Here is a 27394-nt window from a genome sequence, read left to right on the forward strand (position 1 = left end):
TGTTTCACACTCTCTTTACTGGCCACTCTCTCAAAGCCCCATCTTCAAAAGGCAACAGCCTAGTACTGATCCCTCCGCAGAGTAATTGGAAGGCAGCCCCGATGCTGAGTCCCTCCTCCAAAGCTGGCACACTGCAGCCTCTTCCAACATCTGCCTGCACGGTGCAGCTTCTCTTCCAATCTGCCTTCAACAAGGACAAGCAGGGCCCAGAAAAGAGACACATTTTCTTAATGAAGAAGGTCCCAAATACATGCTCCTTAAGAAGTGTCACTATTGTTCTTCTGGAAGAATTATCCCTTTAGGTGATTAACACCTTCAGATTTTCAAAACAAAACGCGATGCCACCCCTAATGCTAAATAACTGTACTGCTCTCAGCTGATGGCCCATCTTCAGTGCCTCACCAAAGAAAATCCATGTAACAGGAATAAAAGAAGTCTTCCTTTGCAAGATGTTAACCTTCTGAGAGATGGCTAATCTCCTGTAGCTGAAATTCATGCTAAAATGGTACCAAAAGATTAGCCATTCCATTGATTTCTTATTATTTTGGTGCTAGAAAAACATTGTAACCTTTATAAAATGCAAAGGGATGCAGCAATGCAATTTCTGTGTTTATCTAAGCTGAACAGATCTCTTATTCTTTTTTATTAATACCAAACCAAGGCTAACACCTTGCCACCTGCCTGCCAGCTATGTTCTCCAAGGATAACATAGCAGGAAAAAAAGGAAGAGACAATTCTCACGCTAAAGAAAGCAGCCGCCTGGATGCTCCACTTAGAAGAATGACGCTTCATCCTGTCTCCAAAAGGGGTATCCTAATGTCCAGGAAAGAATGCCAAGTGCTGGGAATCTCCCAGGGTTGCCAACAGTGGCAATGCCACCTATTGGAAACCGAGAGAGCCAGAGCAGAGATGTCAAGAGGTGGTTCACCTGCAAGGAAAACAAAGTGAAATGGGAAAGCACGTTCCCAGTTAGGTGGGGATGAGGTTCACAAGGCTTCGTGTTATGTGAGTGCCCAGGAATGTGGTGGTGCTGAAGCGAAAGGATGTGCATCTATATGATGGCTGCTGAGAACCGTCATAGATGCTTGTTCTCTCAAAGAACAAAGTCGTTCTTCCTGGAACACCATGAAGGCGCCCAACCCCAATTCATCTGGCTAATCTGCAGTACTGACCTGAAAACCATCAAGATGAGGACTCAAGTGTGTCAAGGAAATTGAAAAGGTGATAATTTTGTTAGCACCACCCCATGAGGTGAGCTGGTGGAGGTTATATATGGTGCTGTTTTTACTTTAACATATGAATAAAATCTCATTAATAAAGCTTTCTCTGGGTCCACACCTCTGCCTATAAATACCTACAGAAAAGGAAACTTTATGAGTCTCAATCTCATGGGATTTCTAGGTAGACCTGACACTCTAAGGAATAAAACCTGTTTTGAGCTTAATCTTTTTGGATTCTGCCAAAAGTAAATAAGAAACGCACACTGACTGCACGATTTCTACTGGATAAAGCAGAGAAAAACCCTTCATCTCAAGCTGAGTCTTAAATTCTATCTCACTCTGCAAAGTTACATCTCACTGGCTAGGACAACTTTCCACTCCACAAAATAGTTCCTAAACCTGTAGGATTTCCTGAAGAAGAAAACATTCCTGACGGCGGCAGAACTCCAAGCTGAGAAATAAGACTTTACTAGTATTACTGAATGACTGTCTCATGACTGGAAAATATTTTCTTCTAACTACTGTGACATAAGTACCATCCCTTCAAAAAACCTCTTCCCAAATCTCCTCTTCAACTCATTTATTAAGGATCTACTATACTGAAAAGATGCTACCTAAATTTTCGAGAGTGTATTGTACGTGAGATCATGGTCATGTTATTTTAAGAGATACAAAGGATTACAAGGTTGAGTTTTTGCCTTCAAGGTGCTCAAAATACATATGGAGATTCTAAGCAAACATTCAAGATACATGAATACAAGTAAAAGACAGCATGGGTTAGTGCCAACATGAACTATTCGGCTCATGAACCTGAGGGAAACTCATACTCTAAGGAGAAATGAAACCCTGAAATAGCTTCAGAATACTTTTTGCTCATCTGTACTCTAAACACACGCCATGGTTTTCAATTACACCCGAGTCTGCTCTGGCTCACACTGCAGATTAACCAATTTTCATCCAAAGCCCACTTATTTATGCAGCACACACCCACTACCATGTTTGATAAAATGTAGTGTAGTTATCTGGCTCAGCAGAGATGATCTGAGGTTGACATTGAAGGGGAGGAAGTAGGGACTCAGAGGTTGACCCTAATCCTGCAGCAAGAGGGTTCAAAAGGCAGGTGCTTCAGGTTGGAGTGGCAAGTGACTACTTACAGAGATTCATTCGTCTATTTCCTCACTCGCTTAACACTTATTGAATGCCCATTGTAATAAGACACCACTAGATATTTGGGGAGATACGGTGGTGAATATTATGCCAAATGGGAAAAAAGGTGACTGCTGTAACTGACGACAAGGCAATACGATGTGCACGTTCAGAGGAGGAGAAGTTTACTTTTTATGGGGGTGGGATTAGTCGTCTTCAATGAGGTGGCCTTTGAGCTCTCATCCTTGAAGGATGGGAAGGTTGTGAATGAGGTACCACCGGCATGGGATGGCAAAGGGGTGGCTGAAAGAGAGAAAGGACCTTCCCTGGGGAGGGAAGAAGGTGAGTAAAATCCTGCTGGCTTGAGGAGCGAGGCTGGTCATGGCAGAAACATCTGTGCCTTAGAAGTGTGCTCCGCTGGTCCTCCATTATCTACTCATAAAAATCACCATTGGCAGATCTATAAAACCCAGGTCCATTAAATTAACTATCTACTTAGAGTAATTAAGACGGGGAACTCTACTTCCCTTCAGTAGGACAGTAGATCTCATTTACCAAATAGTGCAGCCATTCACAGAAGACATATTGACTACAGTTATTAAATTTCAACAAATATGTTTTAACCATATGTTATTTAGGACAGGCAACAGCATTATCCAGGATACATGGAAACCTTTTCCTAGGCAGGTGAATGATTGCCCTGACGAATAGAGAACTGTTTCCCACAGGACGTTTTCTAGTCTTATCCTAAATGTAATTTCTTGCATTTCCCTTGGGAGCCTGAGTGGTGATGAGCACATCTTGCCATACGGAATTTTGTTTGATGGCTGGCTTGATTTTTTCCCTCAATTTTGACTCTACCATATTTCATTGCAGAAAATGTCTGGAAACTTCTACAAAGCCAACCCAGCTTTCAAACCTCATACTCATAAAAGCGTAGGGCACAGAGAAGCCAAATATAAGAAATGCAACATATTCATAAACTCCACACTTTACGAAGAGCTAGTGTCAATCTATCAATCACTGGATTAGCCCTAAAATACCTTAAGAAAGGCAAGAACTGACACCCATAATCAGAGTTCATTCTCCAATTACATTAGGATAATCATTGTCAGAGCCCATTTATGTTTGTATAAGATTATTTGATTTCCCACACTAAAAGGTCTTTTATTACCAACCATCAACACCATAATAGCAGTCCTAAATGTGAAGAACAGCCACTTAAATTAATACAGCTTTCTAACTTTATTTCACTGTGTCAGCAGGGCCTCACTGAGAGCTGCTGCAGGCTGCAGCCCATTGCAGGGAAGGTAGACAGCTCTCTACAATGCAACTCATAGGAAGGACAAAATGGTCCAGTGGTGGAGATGGGGTTCGGAAGGTGAAGAACTTAGAGAACACTTGAGCATAGAGAATAATCTGGAAGGTTAAATCTACTAAGAACATTCAATGAGAAATGGAGAGGCAGAGAACAGATGGGGTTAGGGAATGAGAAGCAAGAAAAATGGCATATTTTGGTTCTAACGCTCCCATAGCTATTTTACATGAGAACAAAAAAAAAAACAATTGCTCATCGTTGATCTGGTGCCTTTCTTTGGTGGGTCTCCAATCAATTTATGCCTATCCTTCCTTGCACTCCCATTTTCCCACCATGACTTGAAAAGAACATTCTTGACTCCCATTCTACAGATGTAGAAATTTAAATACAGGCATCTTGTGAATTCTGCAAAAAGCATGAGGTATTATGATGGTATAATGATTTTTCTTTACATTAAATTCTCAGAAGACCCATGTGAGTACTATTTTTCAAAGCAGTCACTGTGAGAGCATACGTACTTATTCCAACAATGGTATGACCATGTTTCTGGATATTTATAGCAAATTTAGGTTTAAAACCAGAAATATATAGCCTCCATCCTTTGTAGTTGTTTCAGATCCAAACAGATATTATCCAGCTTGATCATTTAGTTTGTTCATGAGACTTGGCTTTCGATGGCATTTAATTGCTTCTCAAAAGTAGTCCCACTCTGAGGGAAGGCAAATCTCTTACCTAGGGCAATATGCAAAAGAATCTGCTGTGGGCTATGCCTATAAGCTTCAAAGGAAGTTTTTACACATCAGGGACACAATAGAGAGAAAGAACCTGGCCGCCCAGGCTACAGATTTTTAAGGACACATAACTCATTTACTTTTTGTCAGTTTGAGATGCTTATTTACTTGTAAATATCACTTCTGTGACCTCCTTACCAGGAAAAACGATTCAAATTCAGGTCCATGGCTGCCTCTGCTGGCCTCTGAAGTGGATGCTTACACCAGATGGGCAAATTAGAATACAGGAGAGACGGGAGAGTAGAAAAAAGTGGGGGAAGAGGAAGTAGGGGAAATGGAGAGGGGTAAGGGAGAAGGGCCTTGCTTTCCACTCACCTCCTCGCTATTCTCAGCTCACTCCTGGGTTCCTTCCACTTTTGTGGCCTCTGCACTCAGCCATTCAACAGATACTTAGGACATGTCTATCATGGGTTACATCCACGAATGGAACGTGCAAAGATCCTTGTCTTTATATACTCTATTTTAGAAGGTACAGGCAAGCACTAATCAATAGCATAATAAGAAAGCCAAGTACACGCCTGCTGACTGGTGCTCAGTGCGGACAAAGTTTTCCAGCAGAGGAGGGTGAGGGAACTGGGGTTGGAGGGAGTTAGAATTCTAAGGATGGTTCTCAGGGTAGGCTTCATTGAGAAGGGGTAAATGAAGCAAAGATTTGAAGCAGGGGAGGGAGCTAGCCACGCAAATATCTCGAGAGAGAATATTCTAGAACAGTCATAGCAAATGCCCTGAGTATGCCTAGAGTAATTACACAATAGCAAGGCAGGCACTGTGGCTGGAACAGGGTGAGTCTGGTTGGCATAGGAGGGAGGTCAAAGAGGCATTCGTGGTGGTGCTGGTGGTGGTGGTGGTGGTGGTGGTGGTGGTGGTGGTGTGTGTGTGTAGAGGACAAGGTCTTCAGATGATCCACAGCCTGTTTAGATCTGAGCATTTACTGAGAATCACTGCAGCGTTATAAGCAGAGAAGTGACATGATCTGATTTATATTTTGCAGGATGCTCTACTGAGAATAGACTGCAGGGAAGAAAAGTAGAAGCAAGGAGACTGTCAGGAAGGGACTGCAGTAATCCATACAAAGGAGTCATGGGGGTGCGGCATGGTGCCCAGACATGATCTGCACCTAAAGCCACATTTACCACGGGCTTCCACATTCTCACTTATAATACACATCCCACGTCTTTCCACTCTCAGTGTAGTCTCTTCAAGTTTGCCTCTGCTTAGGTATCAGCTCCAGCTCTGGCAGGAATTTCATAAAGAACTACTGGTTGGGATCATCCACTCTGCAGTGCATTGGTTTCAGGCCTGATGGTTTCCACCAAAAGTTGTAGCTGTCAAATGCTGGACCTGCTTGCTCTCTGCCCCAAATGTGGATACCTATTCAGTTGTTTGTTTTCGCATGGTCTGTTGGTTTTTCTGGCCTAGCTCCTACTCAGATCCAACCCCTGCGCAACTTCTACCTTTCTGCTTCACCAAGACAGATGTATGAGCGTACGCCAAAAGCACTAAACAGTTAAAGGAGGCTGGGACTTGAAGTCCGCTCGACAAGGGGGCACCCAGCAGCTGTGCAATGCAGTCTAGAGCTACTGTGCTTAGGAATGTTGAAAGAGTATCTCTTTCCCAGTGTTAGGTATCACATGCATATATTGCGTACAACTTCTAAGGGGCTATCATCTCCTTTATTTCATGGGATCTTTGTAATATTCCTATGAAGTATGTTGTACAGATGGAACTGTCACACGTTTTTATAGTTTTCTCAACTTATAAACTGAAGATCAGAAGGATGAAATAAACTGTCTCAGACCACACAGCTAACACATGGTGGAGTCAGAACACAGTTCCAAGTCATTTCACTCCTGGTGCGTGATGCTGTCCAAACACTCAGGCAGCTCTGGGTGACAACAAAAAACAGGTTTTGAAGACTTCTGTCCAAGCGGAAGCTCTAAACTAGGTTATCTAGCTTCTGACCTCTAAATTTTACTATTTTGTTCTCAAGAGGAAATGACATCAATTAACAAATAGTTTTATTTCTGGTGAGGATTAAGTGAATGGCAAAGAATGAATCCATTTGCCAAAAACTGTCATTGCAATTATCATTAGGACTTCATTGAGTTCCTGCCTGAGTGCTGTCAAACACTAGAAGAATCATATGGGCCTCATGCTACCTCCAGGAGGGGGACTGTATCTTTGGGAAAGCTTCACTTCATGTCTGTCTTCATCACTGGCTCTTTCCGTGGTCACTGTTCAATATAAATTCATTTTTTTATTTACTAAATACTTCTCTGAGGAAGAGTGGGGAAAATGATTCAAGTCTGCCTTCTCTTTATCAACTCCATCGTGATCCACGTTGTTACAGGTTAATTCAAAAAGGAAAAAAAAAGGGAAAAATAATCTTTATCTCCTCTTCCATAGAAAATAGAAGATTGAATTAAAAAAGAGTTTGAGATGTCTCCCCTAGGTGAACCATGAGAAGAAAAATTCACAGATGCAGGAGAAAAAACCCACAAAATTATTGTTTTAAAATGTGTTTGTATGAAAACATTTGTTAAATGCAAAGAGTTTGGGGAAGAAATATAATAGTTGAGAAAAGGGAAACTTCCCTTTTGTTACTCTATTTTTAACTATAGGTAGTTTATGTTCCCCAAAATTTTCAAATGAAGATCTATGAATTATCCTTGCTAGTGAGGTTCTGTTGCATGTAGATGTCATGTAGCTAGTGTACGTACCCTGAATGCAGTCTCTCTGCACCCCACACTTCTCATCCAGGCCTGAGTTCTGCACTTTGACACCCATAGAAGGCTGGTTTAGTGATGGATTTGCATTTACTACTAGCCAGGTGATATCACCACTTATATTTTCAAAGATATCCCAGTCCGAACTCTGTATATTCAGAACAGAGCCCTTGGCCCTTGTCCCCTGCCACTCTCCACTCCTCAAATAAGTGGGCAAAAAATATCTTCCCCATTCTCCATCTGGTTAAATTGTTCTCACCATCCATCCACTTGCCCAAGTCAAGACCTCATCCTTACTGCCTTCTTTCCCCTCACCCCTGACTTCCCATCCATCACTACGTCCTGGTTCTTCTTCCCTCAATATATATTTGCTAAATAAATAAATGAAATCAGAACCTGGATAAAGAAATAAAAAATATTATGATTTTCCATAAACTTATATAAATTTTGAATATTAGTGTGTAATTGACCTTAAAGGCTATCTGTCCCAATTTATCCACTTTTATTAGAGAAGACAGCTGAAGACTAAGGAAGAAAGCTCTAGATTACATATTTACTGGCAACTATGGCACCTAATGTTCTTTACAAAGTACATCTTATATTTTAACAAGGATCTGAAAGGTGGACACTGAATTAGGAAGTATTGTATATTGGATACTAGTTAAATCTTACCCGATAAATAAATGTAGTACCCATTGTTATAAATACTGGAATACTGAGAAGTCAGGTTGTCCATCTCTCGTCTTGTTTATAAATAAGAGTCCTTCGGGAGATCCTAGCATATCAGATATCTGGTCTACAAAGAGGTTGTGGCCAGGTTTCATAATTCCCTATATCAAACTCCCTCCTCAATCATTGCATCTGCTGGCCACCTTATCACATAACACACAACCAGCTTATTAATATAAATTAGAGGACAGTCACCAGGAGGGCTCCAATCAATTCAAGGTAGACTCCCAAAGGAACCAGTTGTCTGAGTAATTGAAACAAAACAAACAAACGAAACACAGTTACTTCACATCTATCCCTGGAGGTTGCTTGCAGCTAGGGCAATTGAACACTCTTCTAATTGAACAGGGAAAATAAGGAGTGGTTGCTGCCTCGTACTGAACAGATTCCACACAGATGCTTCATCCTTCCCTGGCGGGACCTGGTTATGTTTTCACCAGATTCTAAATTTTTATTCCAAAGGACTTTATCACTTCCATATAATTCCCATTGGTCACAGGCAGGCAGGATCAATAAAGATATAATCCCACAGACAGTAGCAAACACAAATGTTCCTGATGAATTCCAATCCTGAAATCCAGAGTCCAAACATGCTGTGACCAGCTGGGAATTTGCTCTAAGCTGTCATCAGTCCCCAACATCTAAAATTTCCCCATGGAGACAAAAGATGGAAAAGCTGTGTACAAGCTTGGTTCCATCTTGCAAGGCAGTATGTGTAAGTATAATTGTAGCCTTTTCCAGAGCCATTTGAAGGGACAAAAAAAGAGGAAGGGAGAAGGGAATTGATGCCTATCAAAAATGTTGTGGTAATCTCTTTGAATGACCATCATCACCGTGAATTCCTGTTGCTCTCTTTCTCTTCCTATCTTTCCTCTTTCTTTCCTGACATCTTTATCGAGATATAGTTCATATAACATACAATTCACCCATTCAAAGTATACAATTTAACTGATTTTAGTTTGTTCACAGAGTTGTACAACAATTACTACGATCAATTTTAGAACATTTTCATCACCCCAGAAAAGAAATCCTGTATCCTTTAACAGTCACCTCCAATCTCCCCATCTCCCCAGTTCTACACAACCACTCATATAATTTCTTTTCTCTCTAGAAACAAATGACTATTCTGGACTTTTTGTGTAAATAAAATTATGCAAGATATGGTCTTTTGCGACTAGCGTTTTTCACTTGGTATGTTTTCAAGGTTCATCCATGTTGTAACATGTATCAGTGTTTTATTTTTTTAATTGCAGAATACTATTATATGGCTTGACTATATTCTACTTATCCATATATTCAAGTATCCTTTAATAAGGTATACGTTTGTTTCTTTTTTGGACTATTTTGAATAATGTTGCTGTAAATATTTATGTAAAAGTTTTTGTGTAGCCATACGTTTTTATTTCTTCTGGGTATATGTCTCGGGGTGGAATTACTGAGTATTAGGGTAACCACACCCAAACTTTTGAGGAACTGACAGACTTTTTTTGAAAGCGGCTGTACCGTTTTTTCATTTTCATATATACGAGGTTTCCAGTTTCTCTACATCCTCATGAATACTGGCTACTATCTGTCTTTTTTATTACGGTGAATGAAAGTGATATCTCATTATGACTTTGGTATTTATTTCCCTAATGATCAGTGATGACAAGCATCTTTTCAGGTGCTTATTGACTATTTGTGTATCTTCTTTAAGTGAATGTCTATTCAGATTTTTTGCTCATTTAAAAAATTGGTTTGTCATTTTATTATAAATTGCAGGAGTTCCTTCCCTGTTGCTTCCTTGTTAATGATTGTAGAGGGCAATTCAGAATGTTCAACGTATATTTCAACACATTATAAATCATTAGAACAAAATAAATTCTATATTTCTACCTAAGAGTGAAAGTATTTCTGGATCTTTTTATTTTCTGTGTGTGTGTGTATGTGTGTGTGTATGTGTGTGTGTTTGTGTGTGTGTTTGTGTGTGTGACGGAGCTTCACTCTTGTCATCCAGGCTGGAGTACAATGGCGTGATCTCGGGTTCAAGTGATCCTCCTGCCTCAGCCTCTTCAGTAGCTGGGATTACAGGCGGCCACCACCATGTCCAGCTAATTTTTGTATTTTTAGTAGAGAAGGGGTTTCACCATGTTGGCCAGGCTGGTCTTGAGGTTTCACCATGTTGGCCAGGCTGGTCTTGACCTCCTGACCTCAGGTGATCCACACACCTCAGCCTCCCAAAGTGCTGGGATTACAGGTGTGAGCCACCATGCCCGGCCTGTATCTTTTTCTTACCTCCAGCAATCTCACAGATGCCCATTAAAACTTCCATTTGTGTGTTGCATGTTGAAACCTTGTACAGTCATTGGTCATATTTTTAAATGGGCAAGCCTTTTGGTGAATGGTCTGCTTGTCTCTAAACTAAAATATATAAAACCTTAGAGCTAAATAGAAACACTTGAACTGTCTGCTGTTTTTAGTTCTGAGACAAGTTTGAAGATACATTCTTTCTAGATAGGTACAGTAAAAAAGAACAATGAGATTTCATTGTACAGGGTAAATGCTCATTAAATGTTGGTTGCAGGAATAAATGCACAGAAGGCCTTTGTGGGGCATTGAATTGTAAGAGCTTGGCTTTGTTCGTTTAGCAAAGCAGAAGAAGGGGCAGAATTATTTCCTTCTTGGTCAGAGAGTTTTTGATCTTCTGAAGCCAGAGTCAATAATACTAATGTCTTGATGGCCCTGAATGTTTTTCCAAATTTGGACAGGGAGGAAGCTCATTTGCAGATTGATAGCCCTATCTACAAATGGGTCTATTTCCCAGTGTAGGTCATAATATATACATGAGATGGTTTCTGTCTAGGTATGGAAGAGAAACAGATCTAAGTTGTATGTGATTATCAGACCAACTGCCTACTCATAGATCCAGAAGGATGCTTAAAAGTCATTTGTTCAGCAATTATATTGCCCTTGCAGTTACCACTCCCTTTTTGAAGATAAACTTGCATTTCCTTTGTTTCTACCTCTGGTTGCCTATTCTTTGTCTCTTCCTTGATGTTATTCAATTACAAGTAGTAGAAAGGGACAGAGCTTCAATTTCTGCAACATATCGGCTGTTTAATCGTGGGCAAGTCACTTAACCTCATTGAGTCTGTTTCCTCTTTCACACATTTGGGATGCTAAATATAACACACTTCCTCCCTCCTGTTCAGGACTGTTGCGAATATCAATTTCTATAAGGGAAGGCACTGTGCAAAAGGCTAAATTCAAAACAAATTTTAGTTGTGGTTGCTATAATTATCTGGTAACCTCCAATCAACGGCATTAGTTGCTTCGCGTTTTCTTTTCTTTTCTTTTTTTATTTCCAGTTTTGTTAACATGGCATTTGAATTGAGGTTAAAACAAATTACTAAAATAAAGGTTCGAGATAAATGGCAGATTTTTTGTCTGTAGGTTTCTTCTCTGCTAACATAGACCATAGAAGTGTTTGCTGGAAAATAACCATGGGTACAAAGACTTTGCTTCCCTGACCAAAAAAAAAAAAAAAAAAAAAAAAAAAAAAAAAAAAAAAAAAAAAAAAAAAAAAAACAGAATTGAGTGCTTTGGTTGATAGTGGTCCTTCTGGTGGTGGCAGGATCAAGGAGCCTCAGCATGCCTCTAAACTGTGCATGAGAGAGCCTGTCTCTTTCCAGTCAGATAGTGGAACCAGAAGAATCCTGGATCTGTACATTCCTGGTTACAATCCCTCCATTTCTTAATAATATAAAAAAAAGTCAGCTCCTAGATGGGCTGGCTTCTTTTTAGTTGGCCAAGAGGAGAAATCCAAGGAGTGAGTAAAAGCATCTCCCACAAAGAACTGAGCTGGGCTTTAAGTCACTAATGAAGAGAAAATCTTAGAAGGTATCAAGTCAAAGCTACTGAAATTAAATTATGGGTAACTTTCAAGAAGCAGGAGGTAATTCCCAACTTGGAAACAAGCCAGAAATGAGAGATTGCCCCCATTTATTCCATTCGAAATGCCACAGGAGTTGAATGACCACAAAGACAATATTTTCCAGGAAATGAAAACCACTAATGGGCACTATTTTGGTAATTCAAATACTTTCTTTCATGATAAACACCTGCTCCTTTTGGAAACAGATTTAATGATGATGTTTACCCATTTATATTTGTATACTGCTGAGCCCACTGACAGCACTCAATAAATAATAAATAATGATAATAATAATTCTGATTCAAAGTCTTCAGGAGGAAAAAAGAAGAACCAAAGATTTATTGTCGGCATATCCTGTAAAAATCGATCTGGCTCTTTAAATAGAAGAAGTGCCTTGAAGGGAGATAATGCATTGATTTATGATTCAAAGAAAATGTAATTTTAAGAATTACAATAATAACAGCAATAATCAATGTCCTATATGCCTCGTAATAAAAACAGAAAGAAAAAGAAAACAACACTTAGAACAATACAAGCTATTACTTTAGGAAAAGAGGAAGTTTTCAAAAGCATGATACTTTTAAGTTACTGGATTCAGCAACAGGCTCTGTCCTAGATATAAATGTCCACACTTTGTTCATTTTTTGAGAAAGAATGTTGCCTAGCTGAGGTCAGGGGAGAAGCTAATATACTTTGATGTGACTGTCTAAGTCTGTCCAAACCTGACTCCATCCACTCATTGAAGCTGATGGCCATTGCTTCAGTTTTCTTTTTCTCTTTTCTTTTTTCTTTCCTTTCCTTTCTTTCTTTCTTTTTTTTTTTTTTTTTTTTTTTTTTTTTTGAGATGGAGTTTTGCTCTTGTTGCCCAGGCTGGAGTGCAATGGGTGCAATCTCAGCTCACTGCAACCTCCGCCTCCCGGGCTTAAGCAATTCTCCTGCCTCAGCCTCCTGAGTAGCTGGGATTAAAAGCATGCACCACCACACCCAGCTAATTGTGTATTTTTAGTAGAGATGGGGTTTCTCCATGTTGGTCAGGCTGGTCTCGAATTCCCGACCCCATGTGATCCGCCCACTTGGCCTCCCAAATTGCTGGGATTACAGGCATGAAGCCACTGCGCCCGGCTGCTTCAGTTTTCTATAATGATGACTATCACTTTACTTCAGGCCACATCTTCACAGGATGATGAAGTTAGAATGAGTTATAATAACCTCACAACTACCCCGATACCAAGCCCCCTCCATCTCCGATACATCCTTCACTTTGTCCATATAGTAGGTTTATAAAACACAAGAGCCTCTTCCTCAAGATCCTTTGAAAATTTCATATTGCCTATAGAATGAAATTCAAAATCTATGCTAATGACCTGGTCCCACCTTACCTTTTCAGCTTCATCCCCACCACATTTTCCCTTCAGAACCTTGCTCCAGGGACACATATATAATTCCCCTGAATCTCTCCCCACTTGCTTGTGTCTGTGGCTTTGCTCAGCTGGCTTCCAGCATAGAATTCACCGCTTTACATGCTGAGACACTTAAGGTGCAGCTCAGATGTCAACTCCTTCATGTAGCCTTTCATGATTAGTTTCAATCCCTGTTTCCTTTCTACTCCAGTAGAATTATTAACTGTTCCACTTTTATAACATCGATTTACTTCTTTCTGGTACAAAATTAAATCTGTGCAATTTTCTCCTAGTAAGTTGTAGGATTCCAGAAAGCTTGAGTTTTGCATGTAGTAGGTGCTTAATATATACTTATTGAATTCCATTGCTACAGGGAGGAGGATACTCATGGGGGAAAATGCTAGTACCTTCAAATTTAATACTCTTTGGCCTTTAGTAAAACTCTGTTTCCATATTTAGCATCACCCTAGCATTGACCACCATTATTCTAATCCATAGAAGTCTCCTCCTGTATTGTGCATGGCAGGTAGTAGGAGTTCAATAAATGCTCATTGGAGGCCATTGCTTAAGTAAAAACAGCACCCGTGAGAAAAGATGCTGGAATCCTGTACATGTATGTGTGCCTTTCTGCAAAACCCCAGCTTGTCCTTGCAGAACCTCATTCTGACTTTGAAAAACATTTCTTCAATATATTAAAGTTCCTTTGGATTCTATTTCTGCATTCATTATGACACCCAATCAAGTGCCACGGACAAAATCAATGAATATGTTCTGCCATCAATCACAGTTCATAAAACATCTCCATGGTGTCTGTGTAGGACTCAATTAGCATGGGAAGAAGTATAGAATTAAAAGTTATCATGGAAATGGTCTTTGTCTTCAAAAATTGCATTTACTTCTATATTTTAAAATTGCCTGCTTATGCCTTTTATGTACCTTCATCTTCCCATAAGATTATAAGTTCTATAAGGATGAGGGACACATTTGTCTTCTTCATAGCTATATTCTCCAGCACCAAGCAGAGTCTTAACACATAGTATATGCTCAATGAATATTTGTCACATGAATGATATATACTGTCATACTAAACCAAGAATGGTCCTGAAAGGTAGCACACTCATAGACTACAATATTTCTACCTTTTCTCTAAGTCAAAGCAATTCCAAATGCTTCCTTGAGCTTAAGGGCTCAGAGAATATAAATTTAAGGTAGTGATTTGAGACTTTTATTTGTTAAATTCCTTTGCAAGAAACTTTAGTTTTAAAATATTCATGAGCTGCTGAGATCAGTATACACCTGTGTCTTAGCAAATTGAAGAAGGAACTAAATAGGATCAGGGAAAATAAATGTAGAGGAACAAGGGGGCTTAACTAATTCTTCATAATGACTTTGGGGTTTACTGCACCAAACCAGGTGTGGAATTTCCTAAACTCCCTAAATCGATTCTGCCCCTGAGCCTTGCTAGGTGTTATTAGTGGATTTCTTAAACATGTTGGTGATTTTAATGTCAGTTTAATGCATCCATTCAAGCAGCTGTTCACTCCAACTCCTTATCTTTTCTCCATGGGGACTTCAGTGACTGGGTTTCCACCCTCCATCCAGCGATCCTTTCAGAGGCTCTGGAGAGATGCTCATACATATTCATCTTTTCAAAAGTGACAAGACAAAATCTAAGCCCCTTGATGAAGGCTATTTTCTAACTCTCTTGCCAGGTAGACTGCTTGATACCAGAGGGGATAGGTTGGTGACCTCAGCACCAACTCTGAAATGTAAAAGTACTTTGTCCCTTCATAGCACTGCTCACTGAGAGATTTGTTGACAGTCAAATATTATTTCTTCTTTCTTATGCAAAGCCAGCATAGAGTAATGGAAGAAAAGGGCAATGTTTGTAAGGAGGGTGAGGGACAATTGAGACCATCCCACAGCTACAGCAAGTCAAAGAAAGACTAATCAGCGAGCCAGGATGCACGGTCGATTGCCCAGTTGCACTGTGGTTGGGCACTCATAATTGATAAGTCTCTGAAATACTAAAGAGCTATTTATTTACATGTCTGAGGCATAAGGGCCTGTTCCCGTAACTGCAGTGACCCCAATGGCTTACTGGAAGCAGGCGCAATTCTGTGTACAATTTGACATTACTCAAAGAGAGGGCATCTTGCCTTTTCTAATAAAGACAGGGTGCAGAGCCTGCAAAACTAAGGGAGCTAATCAAACTGAGAGTGAACTGCCTGGAGTGTGTTGTTTTACTTCAAATCAGTACACTCTCAGAAATGTGCTGTTTTAGTTAAATTAAGTTTCTTCCCCATTGGAAGATAGAATCTATTGAAACACCTATAAAATATTTTATACAATATGGCATTTTAGCAGGCAAACAATTTTTCTTTCTCCACTACACAATTTCTCTTCCTTACCAACCCCCCCCCCCCCCCCCCGCCAAGTGATACCATCAGGTATAATGGATCCTTGGAATCTCATTCTATGTAATCTGAAAGGCTTGGCGAGGTGAAACTATTAAAGTGTTGCTTTACTTCTAGAATGATACATTGTCCTTTATCTAAGAAAGGATCAATTCTTTGGTAAGAGATCATTAAATTTTAATATGTTCACTAATTAAAGGCAGCAACCTTGTCATTTCAACATCCTCTACCAAACTCAGCACATGGTGCCTGCCTAATAAATGTGACAATAGGATAGCTGCCATAACGCTAAGCCCGCTAGTGTGGACTCATTACCACATCTCACTGCTTCTCATGGGTGACTAAGGTCTGGAAATGCCTAGATAATAAGCCACTTGCTCAATTAGATGGGAATGACTAATCACGGGAGTGAGCCAGTCTTTAGGTTGGTCATGGAACTCTTCTTTCTGGAAGGCTGACAAATAGTGTTTATGGCAATGAATTCCGAGTCAATAGCTACATTGATGCAGCAGGTATTGATCTAGCAAGAGCTTGAGATCCAGCAAGTCTGAGTCACCATCTCTTTCACAAGTGCTTGTGTGTGATCAACTTTACTGATGCCTTGCTTCAATGGAACAAGCGTGATCCAAGTAGGACGGCTCCCCAAACAGCCTTTAGTCAAAGAACGGGTGCAGAAGGGGGAAAACAGGCATATATTCTGGGACGTTCATAGCCTGAAAAGAAGGCTCATGGCAGACACTAAAATGCCTTCCTTCAGAAGGCTTCACTGCACAACTGCCAGGCCTACCCACAAAACATATCAACCCAGACAGATGACCTATTTTCAAGGTACTCCTTCCCCCGTGTAAGGTCCACACTTTTTATGCTAGTAGAAAATAAATGAAATGATATTTTTCAACCTTCCTAGAATAAATAAAAACTCTCTTGGATATCCTTCCAAAATGGGTTCAAAGGATTTCTATCTCATTCAATGATTTTTATATTGATGGATACGATGAAGCTGTTTAAAACTCTATTCCATTATGATTGCTGGTCCTGTACAATAACCCAGTGGGGAGATGTGTTTTCATAGCAATATGTGTGAAAAATCTTCAGGAGTTTTGTAGTTTTCCCACAGTTCTGAGTTATAAAAAGTGAAATGGCTGTTTGACAAAAGGACATTCGACCACACATTGCATTTTGTTTCCATAGTAGGTACACTTAGCAAGTAAAGAATCAGAACAAAAGAGATAAAACTCCTGCTCCGCTCTGCTCTAGGCAGCCCATATCTGGTGATAACATGTAATAGGAGACTGTACAAACCAAGACATTGGGCATGAAAATCAGAAATGAGAAAAACTTCACAATTGGGAACTAGATGGACATGAAGAAAGGCATTGTCAGGGGAGACAAGAGGGCAGCATGGGAACACGTGAGGCACTGGGGAGAGGGGGACTCACATTTATTCTGTTGTCTCCCAGGGCAGGACTAGTATTAGCATGCAGATTTTACAGAGAGACCGTGGAAGTGTGATGGGATGAGGCCCATTCCCATAGCCACAGCTACTGGGAGCAACAGGAGCTGTGTCAGGTAGCAGACATGCTCAGGGAGGGCCTGGCAGAGGCTGCTTGAATGCATGATGAGGAGGCTTAGAAGATGTGTATTCTGGATTGGGTGCATATGAACCAATGAGCTGCAAGTTTTCTTCTAATAAAGATAGTATATGAATCCCTAAATCCATCTCTGTATCTTAAAAAATAGTTTATTTGGGAAGGTACATAACTCAAAGCATTTAAATAAATAGCATACTCTCCTGTACACAAAGTAGTACAAACAACATGATGGATAAGAGAAGGATTACTTTCCCAGCAAGAAAATAATGCATATAAAAAAAGGAGAAGTGTTAAGCTGGCTAACTGTAAAGAACGGGAGGCTCTAGTTCACACAGACATTTGGGCAAACCTAGGTCTTGAGGGGTAGAAAAAAACTCAGGAAAAGAATCAGAACCACCTACGCAGGAGGTGGGGAGAGAGTGGCAAGAGGCAATTGTAGGTGGAGTTCTTTAGAGGATCTTACAATAGTTTCTTGCTTAAAATTAGCTCTGGGGGAAAACAAAGAGAAGAATTTATTGTTATATGTTGCTCTTGGAAATTACCTTTGCTTTTATTATTGTCTTATAAGTAATAGATTTTTTGTTTTTTAGTTTTATGAAATTTTTTTCTTGTAATAAGATTCACAGTTCAGTGCTTCAACATACACATATGATGCTACAATCGCTTAGTGATGGAAATCCAGTGACAGAGAGGCAGGGCAACAGTTAGCTGGACAGGTGAGCTAAACAAGCCAACCCTCTATCTCGCAAAAGGACTGAGGGGAGGGGAGTGCACAGCTATTCTGAGGTTGATGTTAAGAAATCTTGGTTCCACTTACACATTTTCATCCTTCCCAGGTATTCCACAAAATGTGGAATATCCATGCTGCTCTGAATTACAGATGTGATGACTAATCCTTCAGCAACACCTTGATTTCCCCTAAAGGCCTCTAACCCTTAATTAATGCTAACTACAAACACCTCATACTGCAGTTTGCCATTGCTTGTCTTTTTTGGAAAGAAAGGAAAATTATCCAAGTCTACTAAAGTAGAGTCTCCAAGAAGGCAAGATTTCTGTTTCTTATTTATCATTAAATCCTCATACTTAGTAAAACTCTAACAGCCAGTAGATGCTCAAATATGTTTATGAAATGAAGGAATAAACAGATTCAATCTTTGCACTGCCTCGGGAGAGACCCCTGAAGAGAAGTCTTTCACAGTCTGGATCCAGCCTTCATGAGACTGTCCTGCACACGTCCCACCCTCCATCCAGCCAAATAGTTCTGCATTGCTCAAATGAGCACCATTTCCCCCACCCCTACACAGCTCCTATCTCCATGGAAAGCCTGATGTCTGTGCTGAACTCTTTACTTACTCTTCAAGAACCAACTTGAGAATATTTTCCCCGAGATGTCGCCCCTGACTGCTGCAAACAAGGCCTCTCTCCTTGGAGTGTCACACCATCCTATGCGTGACACTTGGGCAGAGATTAGCACACTGATTTCTACATTTATATGCACCTGTCCCCCTTAATAAGAGGAGAGTGGTTTATTTGGGGGCAGAAGAGAAGACACTCATTTTATTTTTTTTTGTCATTTTTTCCCTCTGATTTTTAAATTGCAAATATTTTTCTCTTCACATAAAAAGATTGGAAACATACCAAAGTACATACAGCAAAATCTCTACCCTCAGCAATCGCATCCTTTTAGAGGTGGCCACTTGTATGCAATTGTGGTGTGCTTTTAGAGGTGGTTTTTTGTACGTACAATCTCTCAAATATCTCTGGATGTATATCTAACCTATAGATATAGATATGTACTTGGACATAGACATACAGATATAGGTATAGATACACTGATATTTTAAAACAAGTTATTAATGTATGTTTGCCAAATTACAACTTATTTTTTCCACGTAACAATATGTTCCAATATCTCCCATGTCATATGTAGAAGAATTAAAAATAAAACTACCATTCAACCCAGTAATCCCTTTGTTAGGTATATACCCAAAGGAATATAAATTTTTCTACCATAAAGACATATACACCCATATGTTCATTGTAGCACTATTCACAATAGCAAAGACATGGAATCCACCTAGAAGGCCATCAACAGTGGACTGGATAAAGAAAATGTGGTACATACACACTATGGAATACTATGCAGCCATAAAAAAGGATGAAATTATGTCCTTTGCAGAAACATGGATGTAGCTGGAGGCCATTATCCTAAGCAAATTAATACAGGAACAGAAATCCAAGCACTGCATATTCTCACTTATAAGTAGGAGATAAACATTGAGTACATATGTACACAAAGAAGAGAATAATAGATACAGGCGCCCACTTGAGAGAGGAAGGAGGGTAAAGACTGAAAAACTACCTATCAGGTATTATGCGGATTACCTGGGTGACAAAATTATCTCTGTGCCAAACTCCCAGGACACACAATTTACCCATGTAACAAACCTGCACATGTACTCCTGGAAATTAAAAGTCGGAAAGAAAACAATGCATGCTATTTTTTTTTTTTTTTTACTGTTGAATTGGATTCCACAGCATGGAAGTATATTTTATGCCTTTTAGTCTACTTTACATTTCTAAGATTTAGCACAATTCTTGACATCTAATAAATGACTAGGTCCTACCTACAACTCAAGATGGTCAAACATTTTGATGAATTTTTCTCCCCCATTGCTCTAAGCTTTTCCTGAGATATATTCGGTAGCCATATCTCATTCCTGTTTATCACAGGTAAGTAGGTAAGTGGCATGAGAGCAAGATGCTGACACCAGGAAGATGCATTGTTCAGAAGATGAGCATTTCTGCATCTAAGCAGAGTGCAGAAAAGGCAAAGAAGAAAAAGTAAATGAAGGAGAGGAGAAAAAGATGGAATTTTCTGGAATTCCAGAGAGTGAGGTAGCAGAATAGAAGAAAATGAGTAACTTGGAGGACTTTGTTCTCATGCTGTGTCTCCAGCTCACAAAATGTCAACACTGGCTAAAGCCACTATGCCTGAGAAATAGTGCTGGAGGTTTCTGCCTGCCTTCTCACTGACTCTCCAAACTTATCTGCCATTATTTACCTACTAACTTTTTAGGTCAGTATTTCATACCATTCATTCATTCAATCAATTTTTTTATTTTTTATTAATTACTATGAATCTGGTATTGTTCAACGTGCTGAGAATTTAGCTGTTACCAAACAAAGCCTCCAAGCCTTAATGGAGCTTATATTCCAGCGGAACTGGCAGACAATGAACACACAATAAAAAATAATTCCCTGTCAGCCACTGAGAACTGCTGTGAAAAGACAGAGAGACATAAAGAAATAGGCAAAGATCCGGGAATGATTTAGGGGGAATAATCAAGGAGGGGTCTCTGCCAAGGTAACGTTGCCCAGAGGTCTGCCTGCCCAGAGGAGGTCAGCCATTCCACCTCAGGCTGAAGCCATCCTTCTCTCCTGCGCTAGGTTGGGTAGATGGGAGATGGCCAGTCCTACCTGGCCATTGAACCCATCCTCCATCATTTTCACTCTGCCACCAATTAGCTAGATCAGCTGGGGCAATTATTCCTACAACCTGTGTCTTGCTTTCAACCTTTGTAAAACAAGGAACTGGACTCATGGCTTCTATGGTCCCTCCACAAATAACAATCATTTATGGTGTCATGTGACTGCTGTCAGGGGGACCTCACTATTCAACCCGTCGTATATCCCTTCCCAACACAGAAAGACCCCAGTAGACCACTCCACAGCAGACAAAGGCAGAACCGTCTCGCCCTCCCTCGTTTTGCCCAAGTACCTGAGATTGGGAGCTGTTGGCCAGTGGCTCTGTCCCTCGTTTTCCATGGTTTCAAGGTAATGTTTCTTCCAGGGAAACTTCTTCTAGTAGCAACCCACTCAGTTATCCTGCAAGTTAGGCCCCAATATTCCTTGTGGAAGCTCAGGTGGGAAACAGGCATCACTGACACTGGCTCCGTCACACCAGCCAAGGGATCCTGCCAGGACCCAACACGCTGCTTCATCTCATAGACATCTCTGGGTGTGCTTCTGTAGAAGGCAGCAGGTGGCCGTGAGAATACATAGGCTTTGCAGCCCCCCTCCTGGATGTGCAGCTTAGTGCTTCTGCTTACCAGCAGTGTGAGCCTGACCCGTAATTAAAAGTAGCTGCGCTTGTTTAGTATCTTCTGTGTGTCAGGGCCGAGCACGTGACCTGAATGAGCTGACGTTTCACCACAGGAATACTAGCAGGTTCTGCTATTACATGGGAGGTTCCGTTATGTCACTGTTACACAAACGCAGAGACTGAGGTTCAGAGAGATGATAAGTAACTTGCCCAAGATGATAAGTAACAAAGCCCATGGTAACTGGTAGTAGAATTACTACTCAAAACTAGGTTTATCTCCAAATCTCACGCTTTCAGTTACACGCCTTCCAAGCAAGTTACTCAATCTCTATGGGATTGGTTTACTCATCTGAACCCAGGATAATAACAGCTGCCTGGCAGCCTCTCAAGGGACAAATGCAGAGACCTAGAGTGGGTTCTCTACAGAATCTAAACTTATTTTACTAAAAAGGGGGAGTTGAATGTGAGTTCCTTTTGCTGCTGTTTCCTCTCTCGACCATTGCCTCACAGTATGGTATGAGGCCAGGGGTATCTCCGCCTCTCAGGTGAAAGCCATGGGGGATCAGGAGGCTAAGTGAGGAGTGGAAGTCAGTGTTCGCCTTGGAGGCTTTTGACACAGGACTTTTCTATCTCAAATTACAGCTAGTAGGCAGTTGTGAGTTATCTGTATAAAGAGGTGGAGCTAGAAGATAAATTACTAAGAAGGGTAAATCATTTGCAATCTCTGGTAAATCCTGTCTATGAATGATCATAAAATTTTGGATTGGTGAAGTCCATGGTAATGAGGTATACCTGTATCTAGCTGTCAGATTATGCTAAGCCTTTTAAATTACATAATTTCTATTCATTGCAGAATAGTTTAAAAAGATGCAAAGGACGGCCGGGCACGGTGGCTCACGCCTGTAATCCCAGCACTTTGGGAGGCCGAGGCGGCGGATCACAAGGTCAGGAGATGGAGACCATCCTGGCTAACACGGTGAAACCCCATCTCTACTAAAAATACAAAAAATCAGCCGGGCGTGGTGGTGGGCGCCTGTGGTCCCAGCTACTCAGGAGGCTGAGGCAGGAGAATGGCGTGAACCTGGGAGGCGGAGCTTGCAGTGAGCCGAGATCCCTCCACGGCATTCCAGCCTGGGCAACAGAGTGAGACTCTGTCTCAAAAAAAAAAAAAAAAAAAAAAAAAAAAAAAAAAAATGCAAAGGACAAGGGAACTTTTTTGTCTTAACTGATGATTGGTGTCTTCAATTAGGAAGTATTTAAGTTATGCAAAATATATATTCTGAAAATAAAAACAAGAAATAATTAAGCCAAGTTTATTGTTATCTGAATGTCAAATTAAAAGAAAACCAATAAACTAGTCATTTGAATTACATGTAAATCGTTTGTAAGCCCACATTTGAAATTTCTATTTTGTCATTCTCATGAGTGGGTAGTTCCTCCCTGACCTCTTAAACCTACCCCTATTCTCCATTCTGTGATAGAGAAGAAGTTAGTGAGGCAGAACTGGATCACATGATGTCCATAAAGTTTTCATAAAGAAGGATGTTATGATATCTGGGCACCAGTGAGAATATAAGGTTGCCAAGGAGTGGACACTTTATCAGGTCCCTGTGGCCTAAGTTCACCAGGCACCTGTGAAAATACACACAAACCCACAACAGAACTATGCAAACAGTGAGTTTCTTGAGTTTTGTGTGTTTGGGTATTTCATGTTGATATTCCTAAACTGACAATTAGTTTCATGATCCTTCAGAATTACAAACACCTCCTAAAGAGCAAAAGCAATCTTAGTTTTCTAAAGGGCTGGTGAGTAACAGGCTAGGGACAGGAGAGAACGCTGACTTTACTGTAGCTGTTACTTCTCAGAAACATGGAAAATCAGTTTACCAGTTGATGCTGACCTTAAATGAGTTCAGGATAAGAAAATATTACTTTTTGTATTATTGTGATCTAATATATATATATATATATATATATATATATATATATATATATATATTTAGATATGGTCTCTGTCTTCTTTCTTGGAATACTGCTCTGAAAACCCTTGGAATCTCCAAACTGATAGTGTCTTTTTGCGGGCTAATGAGATGCCTGGCAGCTGGGGCCCCAGGATGGCCTCAGGATGGCGGCTGGCTGCCAGGGAAGCCAATTCTGTGATTAAATAATTGGAACTTTCTGTCCCACCCTCTTCTTCCTGGGAGGGGAGAGGAGGTGAAGGTTGAGTTACTCACCTGTGGCTAATGATGTAATCAATTATGCCAACCTAATGAAGCTTCGATAAAAAACCCAAAAGGCAGGGTTCGAAGAGCTTCTGGTTGCTGAACACTGGTAGGTTCCTTGAGGGTGGTGCTCCGGAAGAGGGTCTGGAAGCTCTACACCCCTCCCTGCCGCCTTGCCCCACACACTTCTTCCAGCCGGCTGCTCCCCTGTATCCTCTGTTGATACACCGGCAAGTGTATGTAAAGTGTCTCCCTGAGTTCTGTGAGCCACTGTAGTAAATGAATTAAACCTGAAGAGATGGGGGCTGGGAATGCTGATCAGCAGCAATGGTCCCAACCTGGGGCTTGCAACTAGCACCTGAAGTGGGAGGCAGTCCTGTGGGCTGAGCCTCACCCTATGGGGACTGACGCCATCTCCAGGTAGACAGTGTCAGAATTGAATTGAATTGGAGAACACCCAGTCCTCATGATCATTGCTCAGTTGGTGTGTGGGGAAAAATTTCTCACTCATCTGATGTCAGAAGTGTTGTGTTGTGTGAGACAAGAGAGTAGGAAAAATATTTAGTAATTTTTCCTTGTCTCTAATAATTATCCTGCATGAGTAAGAATCCCAAGAAAATGCCACTTGGTGTAAAGATATTTTGTGCTTATAAAATTAGGAAGAGTAAAGTGCAGTGTGAATGAGCAAGAGTTCTGGATTCCAAGCCGGGGTCAGATCCTCCTCGTAAGATGTCAGAGTGCAATGGCAAAGTGGGGGCCAGCGTTCACAGTCTGTCTCCAAATCCCAACCAGCTCTGTAATCTTGCACAAGTTATGTATACCCACTTAGCCCCAGCTTCCTGATGGGTGAGATGGAGACGCTACTACTGCCGTGAGGAATACAAGAGCTAACGTACATACGTGATGTAGTACCAAGTCTAGTGCCTACAGTTAACATTTAATAATAACTGTATTATTCTGTAAATCAGGGTGATGATATTGGCTATATTTTATAAGGCTGTTTCAAGGTTTCAAAGAGACAATGCACAAAAAAACTGCTTCCCATGGTGCCTATCACGTCATCAATGCTCAACGAATGCAAGCAGTACATTAAAGATCAGCGTGATTAAAGACAGTGAACAGAACTGGCCATACTGAGGTCTGTTTCTGTTTCTCTTTCTTAGAGACCTTGATGTGTTCAGTTCTGTATCTACTACCACGTAGCAATGAAACATTTAGGAAACTGCATAACTCCTGGAGTCCTCAGTTTCCTGAGCTGTGAAATATAAAATCTGTATGATCAAAGGCCCTTTCAGCTGTTAAACTGCTGGATTCTATGATTCTTCAGTTGAAGTTCTGAAAGCGTGTTAACAGAGGAAGAGAAACACCCTGTACTCTCAGAAACATTTGCATATCTAAGCCACTAATAAATGAAGGGTAATAGATTTGGAAAGCTGTTTATAGCTGTTCCAAAAACCAAGCACCCAATGTCACCCTGAGGGATCACTAGGGCCGACCGAGCAAAGGCTGTGCTCTCCTGCTCGATGGAGCTTCTATCTGTGCATCCTGGTATGCTTGTTTACCAGCTGTGACCCACTGGTCTAAAATGGAAACAAGAAATGCACTGCCTCAGTGGGGCCCTCTGGTCTGCAGGTTTGTGAATGGATGCAGCACCCACGCTTACCCTCCACACTTTCACGATGTCCACACAGCTACAGTGACTTATTCGTGTCTTAGGACTGGTAGGTGGAGGGAGCCTGGGAGCATCAATGACTGAGAAGCGAGGCCTGGGTCATGTAGTCCAGATGTTGCTCCTGAAATGCACTCATGTGACCTCTCAGAGGAACGCCACAGAAAATCTCCATCTAAGAGCCTGGCACGGTGGCTCACGCCACTGCACTCCAGCCTGGGCGACAGAGCGAGACTCCATCTCAAAAAAAAAAAAAAAAAAAAAAAAAAAAAAGAGAAAATCTCCGTCTAAATGGTGTCTTTGCTACTGAGCAGGTTAACAGGCTTTAAGTCAGGAGGGTAGCAATTGAATATCAGAGTTTTCAGATGTTTCTCCAAGTAATGAATGGTGATAATGATGATCCAGTTTAAAGGGTTTAAACTGTCAGACCGTGATTCTAATTTCAGATCTGCCTGTAGCTCTGTGGAGCTCTCTGGACAATTCACTCTGTCACTAAGCCTCGCTTTTTCCATCTGTGAAACGGCGGCAGTTGGGCTAGGGTTAGTAGAACTAGATGACTTCTGAGATTCCTCAAATTCTGATTCTAATCATGTATTCATTTAAAGAAATCGATATCTGAGATTGCCACTGGTGCCATAAGTCTGTCATGTACTATCCAGACTCAGATGGCGATGCCAACTGCGGAAGAAGGCAGACTGTCAAATGCTATTTGGCGGCCCAGACTTCTAGATACATTGCTGTCACTATGATTATCTTGTAATATGAGAGGACCAGACATTCCTATGGCATCCTTCCTTCCTGCCATAGTTCTCCTCACACTCTACTGTGGCCTTTTTGGACCCTGTAACACGCTCTGTTTTACCTAGCCATAGGGTCTTCATTCATGCTGTGCTTTTGCCTGAAAAATATTTTTCCCTCTTTTACCCATATACTTAGCACCTCCACACTTTGTAATTAAGAACTCAAACTGCATTTAACCACCCTAGGCAAGGTTAAGAGCTCCTTACTCTGAGCTCCCATAGCATTATTTATTTCTCTATTCAGAGCATCTACCATGATTTATTGTAATAGCTTATTTTGCTGTTGGTCTTCCTCACTGGATTATACATTCTGCTGGGGAAGGCAGACTGTCTATCTTGCTCACCATTTTATCTCAAGCATTTAGCATATCGCTTAGCACATTGTATTACACTGCATTGCACTGCATTGTTGTATTATCACGTATAACTACCAGTGAGCGAATGAATGCAGGATAGAAGCCTATATTACCGTGTGTTCTACTACATTCAGTATCATTGTGGAGGGGCAGCTGGGTCATGGTAGAAAGGGCCATAGGTTAGGATTTTGAAACTCTCTGGAGTTTACTCTGGGTGCAGGATGTGGTGCAGAGTAGCTCATTAAATTTCTCTTGATCTCTCAATTTTTGCATGAATAGATTTGGATAATAAAGTGCAATGAAGTATGTCAGTAGGGCATCATCAATGTAATGCCAATGCTGGCTATCCCCACATGTGTGTTAGTGAAGCTGAAGTAGGAAAAGCTGGATTTTGACACACATTTGACATGCATCTCACCTTGAGATATCCTTTGTCTGCTGTTAAGCTTCATGCACCTTTTCATGTCCATTTGCTGAAGGAATTTCTAAGCGCTAGCCATCCAAGTGAATAAAGGCTGCTGTAAGACTGAAGCACATGGTATCTAAAGCAATGGCCCTTCTCTAGGACCAAAGGGATACATCAAGTGCTGGAGTCAAGATATAAGGCTTCATTCCCTATAAATCATGGTACTCCATGACTACCTATTCTAACTGCTCCCAAAGCAGCCCTACTTTAACAACCTCCTCTGGTGTCTTTAAGAACAAAACCAACCCACTCTTGGGAAAAGACATACTTTCATGGAAACAACAATAATAAAAAAAATTACCTGAAATGCTGTCCTATGTCCTCTTCACATGACTAATACCTATTGTAAATTTCACTCATCATGAATGCCTTTCTGGAATCCTCCCTCTTCCCCAAACTGTCAGGTCCTGATTTAACACTCTTAAAGCATTCTGCCATGTGCCATTATATCACTTAATTACAGCTGTGATTAAATAATTATTGGTGTAATTATTTGTTTGATGTCTATTTCCCTTGACAGATTA

The 27394-nt window shown here is 40.8% G+C and overlaps 1 protein-coding gene and 1 long non-coding RNA gene across 3 annotated transcripts in view; one reads left to right on the forward strand and one right to left on the reverse strand.

Moving 5' to 3' along the window:
- The window catches only part of OPCML (opioid binding protein/cell adhesion molecule like), a 1146349-nt gene that overhangs the window by 783265 nt on the left and 335690 nt on the right, over positions 1-27394 (reverse strand). The window lies entirely within an intron of this gene.
- Positions 4889-11502, forward strand: LOC134736141 (uncharacterized). The gene is made up of 2 exons (XR_010119910.1): positions 4889-5328; positions 5360-11502. It is a non-coding gene; the product is annotated as an uncharacterized lncRNA (long non-coding RNA).

Source organism: Symphalangus syndactylus, chromosome 3 (genome assembly GCF_028878055.3).
Source record: "Symphalangus syndactylus isolate Jambi chromosome 3, NHGRI_mSymSyn1-v2.1_pri, whole genome shotgun sequence".
Taxonomy (NCBI): domain Eukaryota; kingdom Metazoa; phylum Chordata; class Mammalia; order Primates; family Hylobatidae; genus Symphalangus; species Symphalangus syndactylus.